Genomic DNA, 11,601 nt, shown 5'->3' with positions numbered 1-11,601 from the left:
GCCCTGTGAGTACTGTTGGGCTTTGGGCCCTGGTGAGAGAGTAGGAAGTTCCTACTGGAGTCAGATGGAGGCCCCAGATGTGGGGGAAGGGGGACTGTGAAGTCATAATGGTGTTCATGAGGGTGGACCCCAAGGGAGCCACTGGCTGCAGAGCCAAGCCTTCCAAGGTGCTGGGAGAGGGCCTGGGAGGAAGGGCCAAGGAACAGTTGGCAGGCTGTGGAAGAGGGGGACACAAAGTTTGGAGGTAGGAGGGTGTCTCTGGGAGGAGAGAGCAGCGCCCACCCACTTTGGGCGGGGAGGCAGTGCTGGGGTGGTAAGGCAAGGTCTGGCTGAGGCCCACTGATGCCAGAGGCTTGGCCCCTTCCCAGGTAGAGGGGCCCACACATGAGCTGGGGTTGGGGGGCATGGTATAGCTGTCCCAGATGGCCTGGGACTCACCCATCAGAAGGCAGTGGATGTGCTGCGGAGCTTTCTGTTTCTCCCAGTTCAGGTCCTCAGTGGTGACTGGACAGGCCAGTTCCAGAAGTGGTGGCAGCCTCAGAGGTCCCCCTATTGATGTGACGGCAAAGGAAACTTTCATTTCTGTGGCCTACCCGTATTCCCCATGGATGAGCATTTCTTCCTTGGCAATGGCTGTCCCGCTCTGCCTACAGCCACCTTCTCACACTGGGCCTTCTTTGCCATCCATTTCCCTGCAAATGCCATGATCTTGTTACTTTTTAGTGCTGAGTAATATTTCATTGTGTATAAATGCCACATTTTTTAATCCATTCATCTATTAAAGGGCATCTAGGTTGGTTCCACATTCTAGCTATTGTGAATTGTGCTGCTGTAAACATTGATGTGGCTGTGTCCCTGTAGTATGCTTTTCTTAGGTCTTTTGGGTATAATCCAAGAAGGAGAATAGCTGGGTCAAATGGTGGTTCCATTCCCAGCTTTCCAAGGAATCTCCATACTGCTTTCCAAAATGGCTGCATCAATTTGCAGTCCCACCAGCAATGTATGAGTGTACCTTCCCCCCCCCCCCCATTCCTCGCCAGCACTTAATGTTGTTTGACTTCATAATGGCTGCCTTTCTGACTGGAGTGAGATGGTATCTTAGGGTGGTTTTGATTTGCATTTCTCTGATTGCTAGAGATGGTGAGCATTTTTTCATGTATTTGTTAATTGATTGTATGTCCTCTTCTGAGAAGTTTCTGTCCAAGTCCTTGGCCCATTTGTTGATTGGGTTATCTGCTTTTTTGTTGTTTAACTTTTTGAGTTCTTTGTACACTCTAGAGATTAGAGCTCTATCTGATGTTTGAGGGGTAAAAATTGGTTCCCAGGATGTAGGCTCCCTATTCACCTCGCATATTATTTCTCTTGCTGAGAAAAAACTTTTTCAGTTTGAATTCGTCCCATTTGTTGATTCTTGGTTTTAACTCTTGTGCTATAGGAGTCTTATTAAGGAATTTGGGGCCTGCCCCCACGAGATGAAGATGAGGACCAACTTTATCTTCTATTAGACGCAGAGTCTCTGGTCTGATTCCTCAGTCTGCCGTCTTGAAAGGTACCTAAACACGCTCCCCGAGGGAAGAAGCCCCTCATCCCTGGAGCCACCATCCCACCTGGGGTTTCTGACAGGAAGAAGCCCAGAGCCCCCACCTCTGCCAGCTGTCAGTAGTTTGGACACCTGGGATCTCCAGGTCCAGGGGTAGCTCCATTCCCACCATTGATAGCAGGCCCCCCAGCCTGGGCAGCCCAACCCACTCAGCCCTTGGTGCTGACAGACGTCGAAATCCCACCGTGGGGGCCCATGCCAGCACCCACACACATTCTGTCATGTATGACTAAAAAAAATAAGTAAAAATTTTAAAAAAAGTTGGCAGACTGGAGCTGTCTACTGCTGAGGCCCTGTGAGTACTGTTGGGCTTTGGGCCCTGGTGAGAGAGTAGGAAGTTCCTACTGGAGTCAGATGGAGGCCCCAGATGTGGGGGAAGGGGGACTGTGAAGTCATAATGGTGTTCATGAGGGTGGACCCCAAGGGAGCCACTGGCTGCAGAGCCAAGCCTTCCAAGGTGCTGGGAGAGGGCCTGGGAGGAAGGGCCAAGGAACAGTTGGCAGGCTGTGGAAGAGGGGGACACAAAGTTTGGAGGTAGGAGGGTGTCTCTGGGAGGAGAGAGCAGCGCCCACCCACTTTGGGCGGGGAGGCAGTGCTGGGGTGGTAAGGCAAGGTCTGGCTGAGGCCCACTGATGCCAGAGGCTTGGCCCCTTCCCAGGTAGAGGGGCCCACACATGAGCTGGGGTTGGGGGGCATGGTATAGCTGTCCCAGATGGCCTGGGACTCACCCATCAGAAGGCAGTGGATGTGCTGCGGAGCTTTCTGTTTCTCCCAGTTCAGGTCCTCAGTGGTGACTGGACAGGCCAGTTCCAGAAGTGGTGGCAGCCTCAGAGGTCCCCCTATTGATGTGATGGCAAAGGAAACTTTCATTTCTGTGGCCTACCCGTATTCCCCATGGATGAGCATTTCTTCCTTGGCAATGGCTGTCCCGCTCTGCCTACAGCCACCTTCTCACACTGGGCCTTCTTTGCCATCCATTTCCCTGCAAATGCCATGATCTTGTTACTTTTTAGTGCTGAGTAATATTTCATTGTGTATAAATGCCACATTTTTTAATCCATTCATCTATTAAAGGGCATCTAGGTTGGTTCCACATTCTAGCTATTGTGAATTGTGCTGCTGTAAACATTGATGTGGCTGTGTCCCTGTAGTATGCTTTTCTTAGGTCTTTTGGGTATAATCCAAGAAGGAGAATAGCTGGGTCAAATGGTGGTTCCATTCCCAGCTTTCCAAGGAATCTCCATACTGCTTTCCAAAATGGCTGCATCAATTTGCAGTCCCACCAGCAATGTATGAGTGTACCTTCCCCCCCCCCCCCCATTCCTCGCCAGCACTTAATGTTGTTTGACTTCATAATGGCTGCCTTTCTGACTGGAGTGAGATGGTATCTTAGGGTGGTTTTGATTTGCATTTCTCTGATTGCTAGAGATGGTGAGCATTTTTTCATGTATTTGTTAATTGATTGTATGTCCTCTTCTGAGAAGTTTCTGTCCAAGTCCTTGGCCCATTTGTTGATTGGGTTATCTGCTTTTTTGTTGTTTAACTTTTTGAGTTCTTTGTACACTCTAGAGATTAGAGCTCTATCTGATGTTTGAGGGGTAAAAATTGGTTCCCAGGATGTAGGCTCCCTATTCACCTCGCATATTATTTCTCTTGCTGAGAAAAAACTTTTTCAGTTTGAATTCGTCCCATTTGTTGATTCTTGGTTTTAACTCTTGTGCTATAGGAGTCTTATTAAGGAATTTGGGGCCTGCCCCCACGAGATGAAGATGAGGACCAACTTTATCTTCTATTAGACGCAGAGTCTCTGGTCTGATTCCTCAGTCTGCCGTCTTGAAAGGTACCTAAACACGCTCCCCGAGGGAAGAAGCCCCTCATCCCTGGAGCCACCATCCCACCTGGGGTTTCTGACAGGAAGAAGCCCAGAGCCCCCACCTCTGCCAGCTGTCAGTAGTTTGGACACCTGGGATCTCCAGGTCCAGGGGTAGCTCCATTCCCACCATTGATAGCAGGCCCCCCAGCCTGGGCAGCCCAACCCACTCAGCCCTTGGTGCTGACAGACGTCGAAATCCCACCGTGGGGGCCCATGCCAGCACCCACACACATTCTGTCATGTATGACTAAAAAAAATAAGTAAAAATTTTAAAAAAAGTTGGCAGACTGGAGCTGTCTACTGCTGAGGCCCTGTGAGTACTGTTGGGCTTTGGGCCCTGGTGAGAGAGTAGGAAGTTCCTACTGGAGTCAGATGGAGGCCCCAGATGTGGGGGAAGGGGGACTGTGAAGTCATAATGGTGTTCATGAGGGTGGACCCCAAGGGAGCCACTGGCTGCAGAGCCAAGCCTTCCAAGGTGCTGGGAGAGGGCCTGGGAGGAAGGGCCAAGGAACAGTTGGCAGGCTGTGGAAGAGGGGGACACAAAGTTTGGAGGTAGGAGGGTGTCTCTGGGAGGAGAGAGCAGCGCCCACCCACTTTGGGCGGGGAGGCAGTGCTGGGGTGGTAAGGCAAGGTCTGGCTGAGGCCCACTGATGCCAGAGGCTTGGCCCCTTCCCAGGTAGAGGGGCCCACACATGAGCTGGGGTTGGGGGGCATGGTATAGCTGTCCCAGATGGCCTGGGACTCACCCATCAGAAGGCAGTGGATGTGCTGCGGAGCTTTCTGTTTCTCCCAGTTCAGGTCCTCAGTGGTGACTGGACAGGCCAGTTCCAGAAGTGGTGGCAGCCTCAGAGGTCCCCCTATTGATGTGACGGCAAAGGAAACTTTCATTTCTGTGGCCTACCCGTATTCCCCATGGATGAGCATTTCTTCCTTGGCAATGGCTGTCCCGCTCTGCCTACAGCCACCTTCTCACACTGGGCCTTCTTTGCCATCCATTTCCCTGCAAATGCCATGATCTTGTTACTTTTTAGTGCTGAGTAATATTTCATTGTGTATAAATGCCACATTTTTTAATCCATTCATCTATTAAAGGGCATCTAGGTTGGTTCCACATTCTAGCTATTGTGAATTGTGCTGCTGTAAACATTGATGTGGCTGTGTCCCTGTAGTATGCTTTTCTTAGGTCTTTTGGGTATAATCCAAGAAGGAGAATAGCTGGGTCAAATGGTGGTTCCATTCCCAGCTTTCCAAGGAATCTCCATACTGCTTTCCAAAATGGCTGCATCAATTTGCAGTCCCACCAGCAATGTATGAGTGTACCTTCCCCCCCCCCCCCCATTCCTCGCCAGCACTTAATGTTGTTTGACTTCATAATGGCTGCCTTTCTGACTGGAGTGAGATGGTATCTTAGGGTGGTTTTGATTTGCATTTCTCTGATTGCTAGAGATGGTGAGCATTTTTTCATGTATTTGTTAATTGATTGTATGTCCTCTTCTGAGAAGTTTCTGTCCAAGTCCTTGGCCCATTTGTTGATTGGGTTATCTGCTTTTTTGTTGTTTAACTTTTTGAGTTCTTTGTACACTCTAGAGATTAGAGCTCTATCTGATGTTTGAGGGGTAAAAATTGGTTCCCAGGATGTAGGCTCCCTATTCACCTCGCATATTATTTCTCTTGCTGAGAAAAAACTTTTTCAGTTTGAATTCGTCCCATTTGTTGATTCTTGGTTTTAACTCTTGTGCTATAGGAGTCTTATTAAGGAATTTGGGGCCTGCCCCCACGAGATGAAGATGAGGACCAACTTTATCTTCTATTAGACGCAGAGTCTCTGGTCTGATTCCTCAGTCTGCCGTCTTGAAAGGTACCTAAACACGCTCCCCGAGGGAAGAAGCCCCTCATCCCTGGAGCCACCATCCCACCTGGGGTTTCTGACAGGAAGAAGCCCAGAGCCCCCACCTCTGCCAGCTGTCAGTAGTTTGGACACCTGGGATCTCCAGGTCCAGGGGTAGCTCCATTCCCACCATTGATAGCAGGCCCCCCAGCCTGGGCAGCCCAACCCACTCAGCCCTTGGTGCTGACAGACGTCGAAATCCCACCGTGGGGGCCCATGCCAGCACCCACACACATTCTGTCATGTATGACTAAAAAAAATAAGTAAAAATTTTAAAAAAAGTTGGCAGACTGGAGCTGTCTACTGCTGAGGCCCTGTGAGTACTGTTGGGCTTTGGGCCCTGGTGAGAGAGTAGGAAGTTCCTACTGGAGTCAGATGGAGGCCCCAGATGTGGGGGAAGGGGGACTGTGAAGTCATAATGGTGTTCATGAGGGTGGACCCCAAGGGAGCCACTGGCTGCAGAGCCAAGCCTTCCAAGGTGCTGGGAGAGGGCCTGGGAGGAAGGGCCAAGGAACAGTTGGCAGGCTGTGGAAGAGGGGGACACAAAGTTTGGAGGTAGGAGGGTGTCTCTGGGAGGAGAGAGCAGCGCCCACCCACTTTGGGCGGGGAGGCAGTGCTGGGGTGGTAAGGCAAGGTCTGGCTGAGGCCCACTGATGCCAGAGGCTTGGCCCCTTCCCAGGTAGAGGGGCCCACACATGAGCTGGGGTTGGGGGGCATGGTATAGCTGTCCCAGATGGCCTGGGACTCACCCATCAGAAGGCAGTGGATGTGCTGCGGAGCTTTCTGTTTCTCCCAGTTCAGGTCCTCAGTGGTGACTGGACAGGCCAGTTCCAGAAGTGGTGGCAGCCTCAGAGGTCCCCCTATTGATGTGACGGCAAAGGAAACTTTCATTTCTGTGGCCTACCCGTATTCCCCATGGATGAGCATTTCTTCCTTGGCAATGGCTGTCCCGCTCTGCCTACAGCCACCTTCTCACACTGGGCCTTCTTTGCCATCCATTTCCCTGCAAATGCCATGATCTTGTTACTTTTTAGTGCTGAGTAATATTTCATTGTGTATAAATGCCACATTTTTTAATCCATTCATCTATTAAAGGGCATCTAGGTTGGTTCCACATTCTAGCTATTGTGAATTGTGCTGCTGTAAACATTGATGTGGCTGTGTCCCTGTAGTATGCTTTTCTTAGGTCTTTTGGGTATAATCCAAGAAGGAGAATAGCTGGGTCAAATGGTGGTTCCATTCCCAGCTTTCCAAGGAATCTCCATACTGCTTTCCAAAATGGCTGCATCAATTTGCAGTCCCACCAGCAATGTATGAGTGTACCTTCCCCCCCCCCCCCATTCCTCGCCAGCACTTAATGTTGTTTGACTTCATAATGGCTGCCTTTCTGACTGGAGTGAGATGGTATCTTAGGGTGGTTTTGATTTGCATTTCTCTGATTGCTAGAGATGGTGAGCATTTTTTCATGTATTTGTTAATTGATTGTATGTCCTCTTCTGAGAAGTTTCTGTCCAAGTCCTTGGCCCATTTGTTGATTGGGTTATCTGCTTTTTTGTTGTTTAACTTTTTGAGTTCTTTGTACACTCTAGAGATTAGAGCTCTATCTGATGTTTGAGGGGTAAAAATTGGTTCCCAGGATGTAGGCTCCCTATTCACCTCGCATATTATTTCTCTTGCTGAGAAAAAACTTTTTCAGTTTGAATTCGTCCCATTTGTTGATTCTTGGTTTTAACTCTTGTGCTATAGGAGTCTTATTAAGGAATTTGGGGCCTGCCCCCACGAGATGAAGATGAGGACCAACTTTATCTTCTATTAGACGCAGAGTCTCTGGTCTGATTCCTCAGTCTGCCGTCTTGAAAGGTACCTAAACACGCTCCCCGAGGGAAGAAGCCCCTCATCCCTGGAGCCACCATCCCACCTGGGGTTTCTGACAGGAAGAAGCCCAGAGCCCCCACCTCTGCCAGCTGTCAGTAGTTTGGACACCTGGGATCTCCAGGTCCAGGGGTAGCTCCATTCCCACCATTGATAGCAGGCCCCCCAGCCTGGGCAGCCCAACCCACTCAGCCCTTGGTGCTGACAGACGTCGAAATCCCACCGTGGGGGCCCATGCCAGCACCCACACACATTCTGTCATGTATGACTAAAAAAAATAAGTAAAAATTTTAAAAAAGTTGGCAGACTGGAGCTGTCTACTGCTGAGGCCCTGTGAGTACTGTTGGGCTTTGGGCCCTGGTGAGAGAGTAGGAAGTTCCTACTGGAGTCAGATGGAGGCCCCAGATGTGGGGGAAGGGGGACTGTGAAGTCATAATGGTGTTCATGAGGGTGGACCCCAAGGGAGCCACTGGCTGCAGAGCCAAGCCTTCCAAGGTGCTGGGAGAGGGCCTGGGAGGAAGGGCCAAGGAACAGTTGGCAGGCTGTGGAAGAGGGGGACACAAAGTTTGGAGGTAGGAGGGTGTCTCTGGGAGGAGAGAGCAGCGCCCACCCACTTTGGGCGGGGAGGCAGTGCTGGGGTGGTAAGGCAAGGTCTGGCTGAGGCCCACTGATGCCAGAGGCTTGGCCCCTTCCCAGGTAGAGGGGCCCACACATGAGCTGGGGTTGGGGGGCATGGTATAGCTGTCCCAGATGGCCTGGGACTCACCCATCAGAAGGCAGTGGATGTGCTGCGGAGCTTTCTGTTTCTCCCAGTTCAGGTCCTCAGTGGTGACTGGACAGGCCAGTTCCAGAAGTGGTGGCAGCCTCAGAGGTCCCCCTATTGATGTGATGGCAAAGGAAACTTTCATTTCTGTGGCCTACCCGTATTCCCCATGGATGAGCATTTCTTCCTTGGCAATGGCTGTCCCGCTCTGCCTACAGCCACCTTCTCACACTGGGCCTTCTTTGCCATCCATTTCCCTGCAAATGCCATGATCTTGTTACTTTTTAGTGCTGAGTAATATTTCATTGTGTATAAATGCCACATTTTTTAATCCATTCATCTATTAAAGGGCATCTAGGTTGGTTCCACATTCTAGCTATTGTGAATTGTGCTGCTGTAAACATTGATGTGGCTGTGTCCCTGTAGTATGCTTTTCTTAGGTCTTTTGGGTATAATCCAAGAAGGAGAATAGCTGGGTCAAATGGTGGTTCCATTCCCAGCTTTCCAAGGAATCTCCATACTGCTTTCCAAAATGGCTGCATCAATTTGCAGTCCCACCAGCAATGTATGAGTGTACCTTCCCCCCCCCCCCCCCATTCCTCGCCAGCACTTAATGTTGTTTGACTTCATAATGGCTGCCTTTCTGACTGGAGTGAGATGGTATCTTAGGGTGGTTTTGATTTGCATTTCTCTGATTGCTAGAGATGGTGAGCATTTTTTCATGTATTTGTTAATTGATTGTATGTCCTCTTCTGAGAAGTTTCTGTCCAAGTCCTTGGCCCATTTGTTGATTGGGTTATCTGCTTTTTTGTTGTTTAACTTTTTGAGTTCTTTGTACACTCTAGAGATTAGAGCTCTATCTGATGTTTGAGGGGTAAAAATTGGTTCCCAGGATGTAGGCTCCCTATTCACCTCGCATATTATTTCTCTTGCTGAGAAAAAACTTTTTCAGTTTGAATTCGTCCCATTTGTTGATTCTTGGTTTTAACTCTTGTGCTATAGGAGTCTTATTAAGGAATTTGGGGCCTGCCCCCACGAGATGAAGATGAGGACCAACTTTATCTTCTATTAGACGCAGAGTCTCTGGTCTGATTCCTCAGTCTGCCGTCTTGAAAGGTACCTAAACACGCTCCCCGAGGGAAGAAGCCCCTCATCCCTGGAGCCACCATCCCACCTGGGGTTTCTGACAGGAAGAAGCCCAGAGCCCCCACCTCTGCCAGCTGTCAGTAGTTTGGACACCTGGGATCTCCAGGTCCAGGGGTAGCTCCATTCCCACCATTGATAGCAGGCCCCCCAGCCTGGGCAGCCCAACCCACTCAGCCCTTGGTGCTGACAGACGTCGAAATCCCACCGTGGGGGCCCATGCCAGCACCCACACACATTCTGTCATGTATGACTAAAAAAAATAAGTAAAAATTTTAAAAAAAGTTGGCAGACTGGAGCTGTCTACTGCTGAGGCCCTGTGAGTACTGTTGGGCTTTGGGCCCTGGTGAGAGAGTAGGAAGTTCCTACTGGAGTCAGATGGAGGCCCCAGATGTGGGGGAAGGGGGACTGTGAAGTCATAATGGTGTTCATGAGGGTGGACCCCAAGGGAGCCACTGGCTGCAGAGCCAAGCCTTCCAAGGTGCTGGGAGAGGGCCTGGGAGGAAGGGCCAAGGAACAGTTGGCAGGCTGTGGAAGAGGGGGACACAAAGTTTGGAGGTAGGAGGGTGTCTCTGGGAGGAGAGAGCAGCGCCCACCCACTTTGGGCGGGGAGGCAGTGCTGGGGTGGTAAGGCAAGGTCTGGCTGAGGCCCACTGATGCCAGAGGCTTGGCCCCTTCCCAGGTAGAGGGGCCCACACATGAGCTGGGGTTGGGGGGCATGGTATAGCTGTCCCAGATGGCCTGGGACTCACCCATCAGAAGGCAGTGGATGTGCTGCGGAGCTTTCTGTTTCTCCCAGTTCAGGTCCTCAGTGGTGACTGGACAGGCCAGTTCCAGAAGTGGTGGCAGCCTCAGAGGTCCCCCTATTGATGTGACGGCAAAGGAAACTTTCATTTCTGTGGCCTACCCGTATTCCCCATGGATGAGCATTTCTTCCTTGGCAATGGCTGTCCCGCTCTGCCTACAGCCACCTTCTCACACTGGGCCTTCTTTGCCATCCATTTCCCTGCAAATGCCATGATCTTGTTACTTTTTAGTGCTGAGTAATATTTCATTGTGTATAAATGCCACATTTTTTAATCCATTCATCTATTAAAGGGCATCTAGGTTGGTTCCACATTCTAGCTATTGTGAATTGTGCTGCTGTAAACATTGATGTGGCTGTGTCCCTGTAGTATGCTTTTCTTAGGTCTTTTGGGTATAATCCAAGAAGGAGAATAGCTGGGTCAAATGGTGGTTCCATTCCCAGCTTTCCAAGGAATCTCCATACTGCTTTCCAAAATGGCTGCATCAATTTGCAGTCCCACCAGCAATGTATGAGTGTACCTTCCCCCCCCCCCCCATTCCTCGCCAGCACTTAATGTTGTTTGACTTCATAATGGCTGCCTTTCTGACTGGAGTGAGATGGTATCTTAGGGTGGTTTTGATTTGCATTTCTCTGATTGCTAGAGATGGTGAGCATTTTTTCATGTATTTGTTAATTGATTGTATGTCCTCTTCTGAGAAGTTTCTGTCCAAGTCCTTGGCCCATTTGTTGATTGGGTTATCTGCTTTTTTGTTGTTTAACTTTTTGAGTTCTTTGTACACTCTAGAGATTAGAGCTCTATCTGATGTTTGAGGGGTAAAAATTGGTTCCCAGGATGTAGGCTCCCTATTCACCTCGCATATTATTTCTCTTGCTGAGAAAAAACTTTTTCAGTTTGAATTCGTCCCATTTGTTGATTCTTGGTTTTAACTCTTGTGCTATAGGAGTCTTATTAAGGAATTTGGGGCCTGCCCCCACGAGATGAAGATGAGGACCAACTTTATCTTCTATTAGACGCAGAGTCTCTGGTCTGATTCCTCAGTCTGCCGTCTTGAAAGGTACCTAAACACGCTCCCCGAGGGAAGAAGCCCCTCATCCCTGGAGCCACCATCCCACCTGGGGTTTCTGACAGGAAGAAGCCCAGAGCCCCCACCTCTGCCAGCTGTCAGTAGTTTGGACACCTGGGATCTCCAGGTCCAGGGGTAGCTCCATTCCCACCATTGATAGCAGGCCCCCCAGCCTGGGCAGCCCAACCCACTCAGCCCTTGCTGCTGACAGACGTCGAAATCCCACCGTGGGGGCCCATGCCAGCACCCACACATATTCTGCTGGCAGCCAGGCTGCAAGTCCACTGGAGCAACTAGTCCATCAGCCTCTGCAGCTGCTACTCAGAGGCCAGGGACTGTGAACAGTGTTTGTCCCAAGAACAGGCAGCCCTAGTCAGCATGGGATAACCAAGATTCATCCCCCTTAATGCTGCCAGTGTCAGTTGCCTCCATTGCAACTTGGAGGACAGATTTGTCCCCAGTTCTTCAATCTCCCATGGCAGAAATGGGCATCTGCTAAAAAAGTAGAGGGACCCCCCAAACCAGAGAACACCATGGGGCAAGTTTGGGATAGAACAGCTCCAGGGCCTGCCCCTAGGCAGAGCACCACC

General features: G+C 50.3%; 1 long non-coding RNA gene across 1 annotated transcript; it reads left to right on the top strand.

Moving 5' to 3' along the window:
* Positions 1–1,439: 1,439 nt before the first annotated feature.
* On the top strand, positions 1,440–11,023 carry LOC139702370 (uncharacterized). Its single transcript, XR_011705002.1, has 6 exons — positions 1,440–1,549; positions 3,327–3,440; positions 5,218–5,331; positions 7,108–7,221; positions 8,999–9,112; positions 10,889–11,023. It is a non-coding gene; the product is annotated as an uncharacterized lncRNA (long non-coding RNA).
* The last annotated feature ends 578 nt before the right edge of the window (positions 11,024–11,601 follow it).

This window comes from Marmota flaviventris, chromosome 17 (genome assembly GCF_047511675.1).
Source record: "Marmota flaviventris isolate mMarFla1 chromosome 17, mMarFla1.hap1, whole genome shotgun sequence".
Lineage (NCBI taxonomy): Eukaryota > Metazoa > Chordata > Mammalia > Rodentia > Sciuridae > Marmota > Marmota flaviventris.
Note: the sequence above shows the minus strand (reverse complement) of the source record. Positions and strands in the feature narration are given on the sequence as shown.